Source organism: Rosa rugosa, chromosome 5 (assembly GCF_958449725.1).
Source record: "Rosa rugosa chromosome 5, drRosRugo1.1, whole genome shotgun sequence".
Classification (NCBI taxonomy): Eukaryota; Viridiplantae; Streptophyta; class Magnoliopsida; order Rosales; family Rosaceae; genus Rosa; species Rosa rugosa.
The window spans coordinates 14643073-14659782 of NC_084824.1; the positions used below are offsets into that span (position 1 = coordinate 14643073).

Here is a 16710-nt window from a genome sequence, read left to right on the forward strand (position 1 = left end):
AGCTTCATGATTTTCTCTCACTTTGCTACTCGTTCAATTCGGTCCTTCCATCTCTTCTTCAGGTTCAATTTCTCTCCATCAACCCATCATCATTATTTCACTAATGAGTGAATTAAAGCACTAAACTTTGATTCATTTGCGATAAGTCGTTGGGTTTTGGGAGGTTGAGAAAGACCCAATTGATATTTGGTTGTTGGCTGCGAGAATTGAAGAGTTTGAGACAGACTCGATTAAGTTCCAGATCTGGGAGTAGGAGTGAAATCATTTGATCCTCTTTATTGAAAAAAAAAAAAAAAAAGTTCCAGATCTGGGAGAGAGTTTTGCAGTCATTTGTGTTTATTGATTTACTTGCTTTTGCTTCATTTATGAGATTCAGAATTGTGTGTTGTGAATTCGGATTGTGCATAGACATTTGTCATAGAAAAACATTAGGGTATGTTTAACTTCCGAAACCCTAAACGATAGGCTATGTCATACTTCCAAAATTCCTACTATATATGGCTCAGTTGGCTAAGTTGGTATATCGTTAACGGTGGAAAGTTAGTAAGTCAATACCACCGTTTCATACTTCCAAAGTTCAACAGTGAAATAAATTAAAAAACCTAAACGATAGGCTATGTTATACTTCCACAGTATAAAATGCGATCTTTGAGTTCTTCATCTTATAGATGCTGCTTCAGATCCATTAAATATTTCTAGAATTGCAGGGTATTATATATCTTCCACAACCGTGATTGATCTTAGTTTCAATCTTTTCTTAGTTTTGATCTTTCATTAGTATTGACTTACTAACTTTTACTCGTCATATATACGTGTAGATCGATTACCATCATGAGGACCATACTTACCATATGCTTCGTTGGCTTTGTGTTGATGGTGGCATCTCTACAAGCCGATGGTAAACGGTTTGTTTTGCACGATCGTCACTTGGCTCAAGTTACAAATTATCCATACATGGATGAAGCCCCTGAGGTTCTTGCTAGTGTGATGCAAAAGATTAGTCTCAGCCCCAGTCCCAGACCACAAGCAAGGGTAGCAGCAACAGCGATACTAAGCATGATGATCATCATGAAGATGATATGAACGAGAGTTATGGCAAGTACGGACATGGCTCTTTTGAAAGTAACGGTCACAGTGGATATGGACCCGAATGCAAACCAGATAATGAGATAAGATGGGGCGCATTGTTAATTATCTACTGATCCTAAAGCCTTCATGAATCAATGACGTTGTGTAATATGTATAAGGGTTAATTTCATTAACAGAAGTTATCAAACTTACCAAAGAATCAAGTACTAGATCAGAGTTAAATAGCAGTACATCATTAGTGTGATACCCGCAATTGATTATTAAATAATTAAGTTTAACAGTGAAATTAATTAAAATTATTGTAATCATAATTACTTCTTTGATGCTTAAGCCTGTCGATTGACATGCATGGTGCCGGTCACAGCGTTCTGAATGTGATCCCACCATTTCATCCATGCTCTATCAGATCCCACCATTTCATACATGATCCATGTAGACTATGACAATAATCGAAGTCAAGGTCAAGGTCAAGGTCAAGGTCAAACATCTGAGTCAACAAACTCAACTAGTCTTACACTTGCCAGATGTCCAAAGGTGATTGGTGACCAAGAAATGGATGTTAGAGAAATTGGTTAAGTCTAACAGAAGGTTGGTTTAGTATGGCTTATGCCTTAAGCAAGTAGTTACGGTTAGCTCTATATAAATCAATGTAATGAAAGCTCTGTAATGGATCCCAGCACAACTCTTAATGAGAAATACCATCATCTTCTTCCTCTAGCTTTCTGCTCTCAATTTCTCTTTCTCAAATCCCTAGATCTTTGATTTCAGCAGATCCCACATGTTATACTTCTAAAACCCTAAAATGTTATACTTCCAAAACTGTAAAAGCTAGTGTATGTAATACTTCCAAAGCCCTAAATTAACCTGAGTTAATTTGGAACACAGTGTATATAATTTACTATTTAACTGGCTAATATAGATTCTCTCTACTTGATCCATACTATTCCAAAACTGTGGCAAAACTTGTTGGGTTGTTTCTAAAAATAAGCATCAAATTGTTTGGTGCCAACTTAGCTATAGGCTACTTTATTAAACAGATTATATAAATAAAAAAAAACACCCATTCAATAAAAAAAAAGAGGTAATTATAATGAAAATAATGTACATCCATTTAGAGATAAATATTAGCAGAGTCAAAATGATTTCAATATGTACTCTTTATTTAATATACATCATAACAGAACACGAACTTCAGAGTCCAAATCTATCTAAATAACCAAAACTTCTTAAATTAATACGTAAACTACCTATACAACCTGTTGAGAAAGACTGTGTAATTGTAAAATGTCTATAATGATGCACCTCTGATTTGATGGATTGTAGTCTGGATTGGTGGGATATTGGTGACGACAATAATCGCAAAATTCTAAGCAAAAATCAAATAAATCAGTTCATTTTTAAATATATCAAATCAACAAGTTCTGAGATGATTATGGAGAAAGCAGGAGGAGAAAGAATCATTTTCCCTCTACAATTGACAGTCCAACATACACAAAGTTGCAATATTGAGAATCCGACAAGTCCAAAGGTGCATTATTTCTTAACTTGACTTTATTACCACACTTATCAACCACCAAAATAAATTCCATTCCTGTAAAATTGTGTATTAACTTTCATGTATCAGCAAGTTTTACTTCTAATATCAATTGCTACAGGTCTCACAACATACATCGGACATGATAAAATTGGAGTTGTTAAGGGCATTATTCACTATATCAACACTCAATAGTTTGCATCATACCTCTTTTTAAGTAATGTAAGGTGGTTTTCCTAGGCCTGGGATCTGGAACCGTAAAACCGGCTAAACCGCACCGAACAGGACCAAAAAATCCGGTTCGGTTCGGTTCTTCAAAATATTAACATGCATGTTTTTCGGTTCGGTTCTTTATATGGTAATAACGGTTCGGTTCCGGTTTTCATTTTTTAAACTTGTGCGGAACCGAACTACTAGATATCAAATAATAGGTATATATTATTATCCACCAGACCACCACTCAAAATCCTATCTTTTATCCACTCAAGACCTTCTTCTTTTTTGTCTGCTCCACTCAGCCTTGTCCCCTCCAAATGATCTATTAAAAATATGAATCCTAAAAAACTGACACTCTCTCTCCCCCCTCTCCTCTCGATGAAAACCCACATATTCACCTACCTATTGTTTATTAATCTCTTCTTTTCTTCTCATCTTTTTGAGAAAACTATTCTTTTTCTTTCTTTCTTTTCTTCGTTCTCTACAAAGAAAACATTAAAGCAGATTGGTTTTGTCGGTGGGTGGACAAAAGGTGCAGCAGCTGGCAGATTATATGTGGAAGAGGTCTAGGCGGCAGCTTCTTCTTCAACTCTCTTCTTCAAATCCGATGGCGCCGCCAGTGGTTCTCCTTGGCAATAAGCAGTCCGGCGTCTGAGGTCCGAGCTGCTGTGGTTCCAAGGTTCAAGCTGCAGTTCGGTCTGGGTCGAAGGAGAATCTGAGGGTCGAAGTAGCAGTTTGGTCACTGATAGGATCTCTAATTCTTCAATCTCCTCTCTCAATCTCGAGCTTCTTTTGGCTTGATTTCTAATTCTAATTCTGTTTGGGTTTGCTTGATTTCTTTCGGATAAGCATCGAAGGGTTGGAGCTGAGAAATTGGGGCCTAGAAAAGAGACGGTTCCCAGCAAGTATTAGATTGTTTAGGAACCGAGAAAAAGGCACAAACCGAACCGATTAGAAACGGTTCGGTTCTAGTTCGGTTTTGAATTTTTTTTCTTTAAACCCGAACCGTTTGTGGTATGTAGTTTTCGGTGTCGGTTCCTAAGTTTTTTAACAGGAACCGACCCGGTCCCAGGCCTAGGTTTTCCTGCCAACCCACATAAAAAGCAATGGTTTGTTGACAGCGGATGTGACATAGTGGCTGGATTGTAAATATTAATCAAAACTACATTTGGGCCACTGATGATCGGTGCTATCTCTGCTCAAACTCACCGATCTAAGTCATCTAACATAACGGAGATATATCGAAAGAACAGCGAAACAAATTGGTGGGCTGTGTCGGTGCCCTATGGCCCTAATTGTAGAAGTGGTGTCATATAATAAAACATTATGACTTCGTGCATGGCTGGTGTGTTGTGTCGAATGTTTTAATGAAATATCTGCAGTTATATACATAGCATTGCTGTGAATTCTTAATCAACCACCTAAATTGAGAAAGGACCAAAATTAATGCCCCAGAAAAAAAGCCACGTGATAGCTCAAGTGATTTTAATTGACATGTTATCAACGTGGGGTATAAAAACTGATAAGTGAAAGTAATGAGTTGAGGTATCAAAATGATATTTTACAAATTTGAGGTACTAATATAAAGTGTGAAATTGTCTTAAGTTGGACTGTTGGAGTATTCTTTGTGACATTTTCTCTAATATATATTTAGTATTTAGAAGAAAGAACCCTCTTGGTTTACTTATGTATACCTTAAACCCTATGTGTATGTTTGTTTTCTGGGACTAAGAAGTATTGTGTTAGATAAGGAGTGTAGATTAGTTTGGTGGGAAAGGGTACAAAGATACAAGCATGGGACAAGATACCACCTGTTTTTGCTTTCAATCTCCTTAGATATAGTGTACGTTATCTTGAGTACTCATATTTGGTATCTCTAGATAACACATAATTCTCTCTCATCTTCACTTATGCTCGCCCGGGTCATGATTCTCTTCTACCTCCTCATCGCTACCCATGGCTGTGACTCAACAGATCGATGTCCTCATTTCTCTTCCTCAGTCCTTAAGTGATTACAAATTCTCCACCTAATTAAGGAGACCCAAACCGTAATTCACTCTTGTGATTTCTGTGATTCAATCCCTAAGCTGATTATTAGTTGGGAATTGCAAGAACTCTTGCAGCAACCCAACCTTTGTTTGGTTAAATATGAGATTGTTGATGGTTGAGATATTCCTTTCATTCTATTTTGCAGCAACCTAATTCTAGGCTTCTCACTCATGTTTTATTCTCAATCTTTTCTCTAAAATTTACTGGGTTTCTATTCTTATTCATCAATTTACTCTTCCCTTTTATATATGGATTTATTTTCTTTCAACTAGATCAATCAATGATGTCACAATAATTAAAAAAAAAAAAGTACTTCTGAATTGATCTCACCCCTTCTTTAATAATTTCAATTCTTCTTTGTTGAGTAATAACTTAATTCTTCAATAAAATATAAGATGCATATTTGTGTAGCAAAGGATGTATGTTTCATAGCCGAGATGTCTTGCATACCAACAGCATACTAGTACAGGTTGGTTTGTTTTAATTATATACGCAGCTTCTTAGTCCCCGCATGAGTAAACATGCATAATTGCTTATGACTAACTTGGCCCCAGTTTAATTTAGCTTACTTTAGCTTAAGCCAACTCAAGAGAGGCCAGGACAGTGAGGACCTAAAGAGGTCTAGTGGAATCCAGCGTAACAAACGACCCCTATAACTCTCCAGCACGGCTGACTATTCCCAGTGTAGCTAGTCCCATGTTGGTCTTATACAAGGACATGCGCCTAAATTTATATACGGCAGCTGTTCATACAGCCCTCTCTTAATTATATAGCTGTAACTACAAATGGACCTTTTAAGTAACTTCATTGCGTTTATTATGACAACATATTAATTTGATCGTCTGGTTCTTTGTGTTGAACGCAATATTGCAGTATTCGTAAGAACCCTAACACGTACAGATGCGGTTTTTACACTTCTCTCTTTAGGGTTGATCAAATTTTTCATTAACAGAAGTAATCAAACTCACCAGAGAATCAAGTACTAGATCAGAGTTGAATAGTAGTCATTAGTGTGATAACCGCAATTGATTATTAAATAATTAAGTTTAACAGTGAAATTAATTAAATACCCTAATTATTGATCATAATCATAATTACTTCTTTGATTCCTAAGCCTATCGATTGACAGGTATGGTGCCACAGTGTTCTGGATGGGATACCACCATTTCATACATGCTCTATCTTATCTATCAGTTAGGGATGTTCATTATCTTAGCCTCCTGTTAATAATCTGATCCTGAGACTAACCGAAAATTGTCTATATAATGCCACCTTTCGAAACCGTTAATTGTGCAATATATAATTGCTTTTTCAGACAGACATTTCCCATAGAAAACCGCTAGGGTATGTTATACTTCTAAAACCCTAAAATGTTATACTTCCAAAACTTTAAAAGCTAGGGTATGTAATACTTCCAAGCCCTAAATTAACCTGAGTTAATTTGGAACACAGTGAATATAATTTACTATTTAACTGGCTAATATAGATTCTAAACTTGATCCATACTATCCCATTTGCCCATACATGGGCGCAACTTTCCTTCTACAATTCTACTGCAAACGGACCTTCTATCTCTAGCTATTTTTAGGGTTATCTCTTAAGCGTTTATGAAATTCTAAGAACAATCGTGCAGAAATAATTAAACCTAATATAGTAATAAGTACTGGAGCAGTCAATATTGTTATACCCATTTATACCCATAATTCATGATCAAGTGATTAAAGTCAAGAACGAAATTCATTGGGTACATTAATTATCAGTCCGTAGTCAAATTTACTTCTTTGGTGGCCTTGCATCCTCTCGACAGACATGGTGCCACAGCATTCTGAATGTGATACCACCACCTTCACTTCTTTGGTGGCCTTGTATACTCTCGATAGACATGGTGCCACAGTATTTTGAAAGTGATACCACCACCTTCACATATGCATGATCTAATGAAATAGTGCATATCAATTGGCTATAAATTGCAACTTTTCCGTTCTTCACATTATAAATTCTGCTTCAGATAGATATTAAAAATACCTAAAAGTGCAGGGTATTATTCTATACTCCCACAACCCTAATTGATCTTAGTTTCAACCTTTTCTTAGGTTTGATCTTTTTGTTGATGATTGGCTTGTGTTGATAATAGCAATTATTTTCATTAAAATTGACTTACTTACCTTTACTTTTCATACGTGTAGATTGATTACCATCATGAGGACCATACTTACCCTTTGCGTCGTTGGCTTGGTGTTGACGGTGGCATCTCTAGAAGCCGATGCTAAACGGTTTGTTTTGGTTCAAGTTAAAACTGATCCAAATATGGATCAAAACCCTGAGGTTCTTGCTAGTGGTGGTGCAAAAGATCAATCTCAGTCTCTGTCCCATACCGCAAGTAAGGGTAGCAGCAGCAGCGACGCAAAGCATGATGATCATGATGACGATATTCTTGGTAAGTACAGTAATGGCGCTACAACCCAATGCATGGCAGATAAAAAGAGGCCTCATTGTCGTTAACTACTGAGCCTAAAAGCCTTCATACATGAATCAATGATGTTGTGTAATATGTATAGTATGTTTAGCTTGTATGTACTTTTGGTAATAAGTAAAGGGAAACTCAATAGCATGTGGCCAAAGTATCCAAAATAATTATAAGGCAGATGTTTGTTTTACCCAGAATCTTAATAATATATTAGATGGTAATCAGCTTTTACTATATATGTGTTTGTCTGTTTGAAACTTTGAATTGTAACGTTTAGGCTGTATCATATAATAAAACGTACGTTATGACTTCGTGTCTTCGTGCATGGTGTTAAGAATCATGGTGAGGTAGAAAGCATGAAGAAAATGGCTATGGTGATGTGAATCAAGAACCCTAGAACCAGTGGAGGTGAGGAAGAAGACGAAGAAAGAGAGAGCTAAACAAACTTGGATATTTCTCTGAGAATTTGTTACAATTGCCTAGCTGAACTAATTACAAAATGCTAATTGGGTTTTATACTATTCATGCATAACAGGTTGCCTATAATTTCCACTAACTAATTCTTAACAGAACGGTTGGATTAATGACACGTGTTTACTGGCTCGTTGATGCAAATAGTATCAGTAGCTGACTTTCATAATTTGAGTCATGTCTTGAACGTGTAACACGTGTAATCTCTTGATCAGATTGCAAAGTTGTACGTTGATCTGGTTGACCTTGAGTCTGACTGGCTGCACTCTTCATCTTAACACATGGCTGGTGTGCTCTGTCGAATGTTTTTATGAAATATCTGCAGTTATATCCATAGCATTGCTGCGAATGATTAATCAACCGCCTAAATCATTTTGCAGGTTAGAGAATGAGTTATATATTATTATATTAGAGAAAAACCAACAAAATTTGAGATTTTCATCCATTGCAAAGAAATATTAACTTTGTTATATGCTTCATGTCACCTCAAATTAATTAATTAATTAATATTATATATATATATATATATAGATTGCTGAGAATCTCAAACTCTAGTTTCAAGATGTGATACTTTGCAGAACCCAATTATTTCCAGCAACCTTACCGTGTGTGATAATTCACTTTGAATACAGGTTTAAATAGAAAATTCACTTCGACGGAAATTATCCGTCGTCTGATATGTAAAAAATCTATTGTCTAGGTGGCTGCCGTCTCTCAGCTACTCAGACGACGGAGAAACCCTGTTGTTGGATAAAGTTCAAACGATAGAAACAATATAAGAAACCGTCGTCTGAATCACCCAATATTGGAGAAATGGGGACTATATGTCGTCTGAAACAAAGTACAACGACATATGAATGTTTTTACAATGACATTTCAACCACTTATATGGTTAAATCACCGTCATTTTCATTACTCTCAGATGACACATATGTGTAACAAAAGTTTGTTGTCTGATTCATTATTCATGACAGTTTTATGTTGACATAGTTTGTACAGAACAACATTACTATAATGAGTTTTGTTGTTTGAGAGCGCTTGGACTATAGAAAGTTATATTTTTTGTGGTTGGATAGGATTTCCAACTACTGAGTTACTTGTTTTCCATTATTTGAAGTGCAATCGAAGTATGATCAGAACTGTAACTTATGTTGTCTGATGTTGTATTCAATGTGGCTTTAATGTATTTTCTTTGGACTTTCAGCCATTGTTTTAACTATTTTCTGGTGTGTAGATATTAGCAATACATGTAACCAAGTACTTTTGTTGTTAATTTAAGAGTGATTTCAACTCCATTTTTTGTTGTCCGATAGTGTTTTCAATGGAACTTTTGTCTTTTGTTTTGACTTTTATGTTGTTTCAATTTGCAATATTTCAATTTGGTTTATTTGTTCCTTTTCCAGTTGAGACAACAAATATTGGTAATTATGTTCATAGTATAGCTTTTGTCAAAATCAATTGTACATTGCATTTCAAAGTTGATACAAATCAAGAAGGTGTCTTTTATAGATAATTACAATGCATCAGACATTATTTCACATTGCAACTATACAGTGCTTAGAACTATCAAGGATGGGACGATTCTAGTATACAAATCCCATTATTATATCATCATCTCATCATGATTAGGATGGAGTCTCTATGCAATTAGCAATCTCGGCTTGAAGCAACAATATATATGTACCTAAAAACTTGGGTTGGTGTGATCTGAAGTAAATGAAAGGCCAGAGGAACAAAAAGTGTCCTTTGAAGATGATCTGCCTTGATGTTTTACACCAAGCATATATCGCCTAAGTTCGTTTATAATTAGCAACAATAAAATTTTTTAAAGATTGAAGTGAATCAAATCCAATCAGAGGATAATGTAGAGGACTTATTCAGTAAGTCGTTACCTAAATCTATCTTCGAGAAACTTGTGCAAAGTATTGGAATGAGGAAATTATCCGAACTCCCATGATTGTAGCAATCAAGGAGAGATGTCGATATCAGAGGGAGGTATGATGTCTGTATGTTTTGATCTCGAAAAGTGAATGACGTATTGTACTCTTTTTCTTCTCCTCGAGGTTGTTTTTGTCCCACGTGGTTTTTATTACTCGAGCAAAGTTTTTAATGAGGCAACATTTGAAGCGTCATCACCAAGTTTGAGCGGCACAAGGGGGAATGTTGAAGAATGTTAACTTTTAGTGTGCTTGTCAAACTAAGATTACTTTATATTGTTGTAATATGAGAGAAGAGGTTCTAGATTCCCAATTTAAGTTAGAATAGGAATCCTTGTACTCCAAGATATTGTACTTTGTAATCCCTATATGTAGGGCTCTTATTATCAATGAAATATAGACCAATTCTGTCTACAATTATCTCCAAATCTCATATCCTAAAACAGCAGTTTAATAGACTCTAACTAAATAAGTGATATGAGAAGGGTCTAGACAGTGATATCAAGATAATCACTTATAAGTAGAAAATACAAGTATGGTAATGCCTTTTTTGGACAAAAACATTATATATGTCTCTGTCTCTACGATCCCCTCAGGATGCTATCTCACTTGCAGCTTGCAATAAGGAATATACTGAAGCTTGAAAAATTCATGACTTTCAAATAGCCAGGTATATATCATTCTTCAGCCTAAAATATATCCACCGCTTTCTCTCTCTAGAAACTTTTCCTCTGCCTTCTCTCTAGAAAACCCTCCAGTATAGTTTTCCTCCTCCTCCCCCCTCTTTGGCTCGATCTAGATCTTTTTGATCTGGATCTTGGCCTGAGAGTTGGGGGAGTCTTTAATTTCCAGCTTTTCTCGGTTTTTTTCTTTCCGTTTAGTTCCAACCAGCGGGTTTTGCCCGGAGTCTATCTCCGTTCTGGCCCTATCTGGTCTTATCCTTCCTCTATGAAAGCCTCTGAATCAATCTTGGCAAGCTTTGTCGAAACCTCTCGTTTCCATCCTTGGATCGACGCCCTTGGGTATTTTCCTGAGGTTGATTCTCTCTGCTGCAGTTCAATGCATTGCGATGCACTTTGTGAAATGGAGGTGTACAGAGCAATGTCTCCGGTGCATGCACCGACACTTCTGTCCCGTTACTTCGTGCTCTCTGATGGTTCCTTTGATGTTCGTCTTGCGGCGGTGATTTTCGATGTCGTTCTCTTCTTGGTTGTCTGTAATTTGGTTTCGATTTTGCTTGGTTTGTTTGATTTTGTGGCTTTCTGGAGTGGGTATTTCGGATCGGGATCGGTTTTTTGTCATCGGTACAAATTTTCTCCTCTGCCGGGGTGGCAGGAGCTGCGGCTTTGGCTCGTGGCGGCGCTGTCTTCTCTGGCTTGTCGTAGGTTCAGCAGGGTTTGTCTTGCTTTGGGCCGGTTGTTGGGCTTTTCTGTTTGCTTGTTTAGTTTGGGCCTACCTTTGGGCTAGTTTGCTTTGTATTTCCTGCCCTTTTGGGTGTTCAATGAAATGTCATTGTGTCCAAAAAAAAAAAATAGCCAGGTATATAAATACAGATATACTTATCATTTACTAATCAAATCCTAACATCTGCAACACCAACTTAGCACATTATGACCATGTATTGATGACATAAAATTAGCTACTTTCATAAGTTCTAGTAATAGTAATAGTAATAGTAATAGTAATAGTAATGACAAATGGAAGACATACTACCTTGTAGGAAACATAGGCTTTTTCGTAATACTTTTTTGCAACCTCAACACTTCTGGCATCTCTTTCACAAGCTACTAACCTACCTAATTTTCTGGAAGGACAAAATGCAATAGCCAATGATGAATAACCCTGAAATAACCATCTTACACCCCTCTACTTCAACCCATAAATTCTCTTTCACAAGCTACTAACCTTCCTCCTCTTACCACGTCTGGCCTGATAGTTTTGTAAATGGAAAAGATATTTTGAGAGAGAAAATATATTGAATCTATTACTGAGGGAGCAAATCGTTACAGAATGAGAAGGAGAGGTTCCTATTTATACACCATGTGAGCTACTGAAAGACAAACACGTGTATGTGAGCTGTAAAGCATGAGCAACCTAATCATGCAGCTAATGTAGATTAGTTGCTAATTAACTAGAAATTGACAGATAGAAGTAATTAACCCTGATGTGACAGGGAAAGACCAAATTGAGCCCCCATATACTATTCTAATATTCTAACAACAGATTATCCCCATTGGTAGTAACAAAGATTGGGAGATGATCTGACGGTCCAAAATCCACATGGAACACCTGCAACCTGTTATAGAACCTGAAGGCTACATCGTTACCAAAAGCACGATTAGTCCTCTCCAATATTGATCCATTACTCCAAGTGTAGGCCGGTCCTTCAAAGGTCACCTCTGTAAGATTGCATTGACCAATTACCTCCCTGAACCGATCGATCTAAGCAGACGATCTCTCCCCTCCCTCAACTTTCTCATTCACCTGCATAATCTCGTTGAAATCACCAAACACCCGTAGCGGACCCGAGACCATACTAGAAATCCTCTGAAGCAAATCCCAAGAAAACCGGCGCTGGCTCGCCCCCACCTCCGTATTATTTTCCAAGAGTAATGCATCAATATGTCCAGTTGAAAACCCTATTATGCTTATGTTTAAATGGGACTTCCAGGCCAAAGCCAGACCCCCACTATGGTGCTTCTGTCTCTCAACCACATAACACTTAGGAAAGCCCAAGTCATTGCAAATTCGAGCCATTTCCATCTCCTTTTTCTTAGTTTCCATAATAAACATCACGTCAGGGTTACGGGCTTCTAGTAGATTGCTTAACGCATGGAACTTGTGCAGGTCCCCCAATCCCCGCACTTTCTAACTCAAGGTGATCATTTTTTGAGATGGGCCCTAGCACCGGATCCCATCATGGTTTTCTTAAAATGTGACACCTTGCTTTTAGATTGAGCCAAATAAGCAACCTTCGAGCTTCTAGTACCTCCCACAGGGAAGCCCCTTCGCTTCTCCACCGATTTCAAGCTAGTTCCATCCCCTTTTTTCCCCCTTTTTGCACCTTTTTTACCTTTAAAACCCCATCAACTGACTTGAATTCTCTTTACCCTCAATCCTCGACGGCCCCAACCTAACATCCAAGAGGTCTGGCCTAAGAGCAACTCCAACAGCTTCTCTATAATTTTTGTATTATAGGGAAGCAAAAGTCAAAGCTTTAAGCAATTTTTCTTCTTCAACTCCAACAGATTCCCTAGTTTACAGCAATCTTTAAAATCTCCAAATTCTTCCTTAAAATTTTAGAGATTGCTGTAAATTTAGGGAATTTTGTTTTCTCTCTCCTCACTTTCCCTAAAATGGAGAAAGTTATAGGGAATCTGTTGGAGCAAAAGAGGCTCATTTTTCCCTAAAATAGAGAAAAACTAAAATATGGGGAAGCTGTTGGAGTTGCTCTAATACCATCATATAACCGACATCCCTTCTGACCCAATAGATGGGCCAAAAATACTAATTATTTCTTTCCCTTTCGAACCAGAATCTCCCCCTCTAATCCTGCCTAATTTGAAATTCCCCAAATCCCGCCAAACTCCGTCGAATCCTCCATCAACGCTTCATCAGCGGCCATCTCATTACTCTCCGATAAAACAATACCTTTTCAGGAACCTTCCAAAATTTGCGTCTCTATCCCCGTCGAAGTCCTCTGATACCAATCCCGCCTTACCGCCGCCGAGATCCTCCATGGCCTCGGAAATTCCAGCTTCCTTCCTTCATTTTCGTTAATTTAAAACATTCCTTTTAAGCTATTTTGTTTAATTTATAAATACATTTAAACTAGTTTTTATTTATTAAAAAATAACATAAATTCATAACTAGTTAAAATAGATATAACTGATGAAGAAGTATATTAAAATTGGCTTTGACGAAGTGGTGTTAGCTCAGCGGTTAGAGCACCCACTACCTATGTACGAAGTCATGAGTTCGAGTCACCATGGAGGCAGGAGTGAAACCCTTTGATCATCTTCTGTGAAAAAAAAAAATTAAAATTGGCTTTTCAAAATGACTTTTTAACTACTTTGGTTAAAATTTGACTAAAAAATGGCTAGTATTGCTAAAGATAAGCATTTTTAGCAGACTCTCTATTTTCACTCTTTAGCTATTTTGAAGAGCATGTTTAGAACATCTTTAGCAGACTCTCTATTGTGGTTCCTTAGCTATTTTGGAGAGCATGTTTAGCTTTTTATCTATTTTAGCAGCTGCACCAGTCTCCTAAGTGGTTCTCCATTATAGCTTCTAACTATCACTCTCCTAAATATAGAGAGCGAGATGAGGCTCTCTATAATTTAAAACATTTATTTTGAGTTATTCTATATAATTTATAAATACATTTAAACTATTTAATATTCATTCAAAAAATAATAAAAATTCAAAAATAGCTAAAATAGAGAGCATTGATGCAAGCGTAATTTTAAAGTGGCTAGTCAGAATGACTTTTTAGCTACTTTAGCTAAAATTTAACTCAAAAATGGCTAGTATTGCTAAAGATGCTCTAAATGGTGAAAGTTTAATTTATTTTTTTATGAAAAAAAATAATTATATGCACATCCCTAAATGTGTAGTATACACCGCTTGCTTAATACATCACCGATTGATTTCTTATTCTATCATTTTATTAAATACAACACTCAAACTAAAATACCCTTAAATTTCATAAGTACAAATCAATATCAAAATTATAGAGTTTTCATTTTTTCTATATATATATATATATAAAGGCCCGATCACAGGCGGACGTCCGCAACTGATGCAAAAGTGTGGATGCCGCTCACATAGGCTCGGGGCGGTGACGATGGCGGCTCTGGTTCTGTCCTCAGGGCTGTGCAAAAGTGCGGACGCCACTCACTGAGTTAATTGCCTACCTAGAGCAGACATGTTATTACCACTAAGAGGTTGCGACCTTCTGCAAAAGCAATGAACTCGCCTCCTACCTAGAGCAGACAAGGCACATAATAGATCGGGACCAAGCCCACATCCAAACCATAAAGTGGTTGGAAGTTATTAAAAACGATAAACAAAAAACAACTAAAAGCACAAAGTAAATAAAAACTAAAATCAACACAGCCCAGATCCAAGGTGTGAACCCAGGCCCAAATCCGAGCACCTGCCAAAGGAGTCAAACGATCGCAACCCACTAGCAAAGTCCGACTCAAACCCAACTCAGCCACCTCCAAACAGCCACCCTCTCCGTTGCACGGCCAGCTCTACCGGACCACCGCCATCCCCACTCTGACATCATCCTCACGCGAGTGAGAAGAACCGCACCACCCCCTCCCTAGATAGGACCTTTTTGACCCAAAACAGATCGGAACCATCCGACCAGAGTGAAGAAACTTAGCAACCAATCTCGCAGCCATATGGTCGTCAGAATCCGGCGATCTCCGAACCAGTACCACCCAATCATCCTGCCCACCAGGCCTGTCAGGAATGAATCAGGGTCCGCCAGCCACAACGGTCTCCTCCTACCTTAACCAACCAACACCCACCACGGTCTCTCCAACCAGCTTCAGGTTGGGCAGATTGAGCCACCCACCCCACACAGAATCAGAAACGACAAAACGTCGTACGAGCGTGTCGCCGGACAGGGAGTGAAAAGCCTCTTTTTTTCTCAAGCGCGTGTAAGTGCGTTCTAACCTAACTCTAAATATAAATCCACAAGGTGAGGATTTTTTCGATGAAAATAGGTCAGCACATTATATATATATTTAACAAGGAGTACAAAAATGAAACACCCCTATGGGGTCAACAGAAAGAATTGTTCCTTAGGGAACCCTAAAAACCTATTCTACAAAAGAATAAGACTCAGGAAACCCCTAGTACACCCACCTTTTAAGGAAAATTACGCATCATTATTCCCAACAAAGATCATAAACCTTCGAAGCAAATAGTAAAATGAATCCTCAGAGGAATTGATCCTTGTGACCTGTAAATAAAATTAAATAACATGTGAAATAAGAGGAGGAGACTCCCCTTCCATGACACCTTCCTTCTCTATACCATCCACCTCAGAAATCTCCGTGTCAATGGCCTTCTCTAAAGCTCCAATATCACCAATTTTGTCCCCCTAACACTTCCATTTTCGAGGTTTCTTCACTTACTTCCACGAGGTCGTCCAAGTTTCTTTTTCTTGGGAGAAACTATAATTTTTCCATTCTTATGCTGCAGCATCAAAGTTGTGTTTTCATCAACTTGCAACTCAGAAGAGGGAAGAGCAAGATATCTTTTCCCAACCTTGGCAAGTTCAAAGGCAGCCTTACGTTTCGAGCCCACAGGAACTAAAGCCAAATCCGACAAACCCAATGCCATTTTCTTCTCTATCTTCTTAGCAGCCGAACCATTTTGCAAATGTATCATTTTAGGCATTGAAGATGATGGCACCATGGAAGCCCAATTCTTGAAGCAATCAACCCCACCCAGTTCTGGAAGAAAATTTTCAACACATATAAGAACACCCGAGATCGGGGACGGAGTCAACCCTACATCACGCAATGATGCATGGGCTTCCACGACCTCATGCAAACCACGCTGCACTTTTGTATTCACGTGCATCCCTACCAGCTCTGGAGACACCACCAACTCTATACCTGCATCAATCCTATCATTCTATAACAGAACATCCCCCGAAGCAGATCCAGAGCCCGAGTCTGCATGGTGTCCCTCCAACGACAAACTGGTCATCGCCACAGCCGGTGGCCTTCGAAGCAACTCCTCCTTCTCATTCATGAGGAAGCCATCACAACCCATGGCATCATGCTCAAACAAGCCACAATCTCTGCAGAAACCCTTCACTTTCTCATAAATCAATATGATCTCAGGTTCAACTGTGGAGGAGAATTCAAACAACATCCAAGTACGAATCTGAGGTCGTGGATCCAACGTCAGGCGAATTCTTT

At 37.9% G+C, this 16710-nt stretch overlaps 1 long non-coding RNA gene across 1 annotated transcript; it reads left to right on the forward strand.

Moving 5' to 3' along the window:
• Positions 1–6890: 6890 nt before the first annotated feature.
• On the forward strand, positions 6891–7591 carry LOC133708170 (uncharacterized). The gene is made up of 2 exons (XR_009845619.1): positions 6891–6926; positions 7075–7591. It is a non-coding gene; the product is annotated as an uncharacterized LOC133708170 (long non-coding RNA).
• Positions 7592–16710: the final 9119 nt, after the last annotated feature.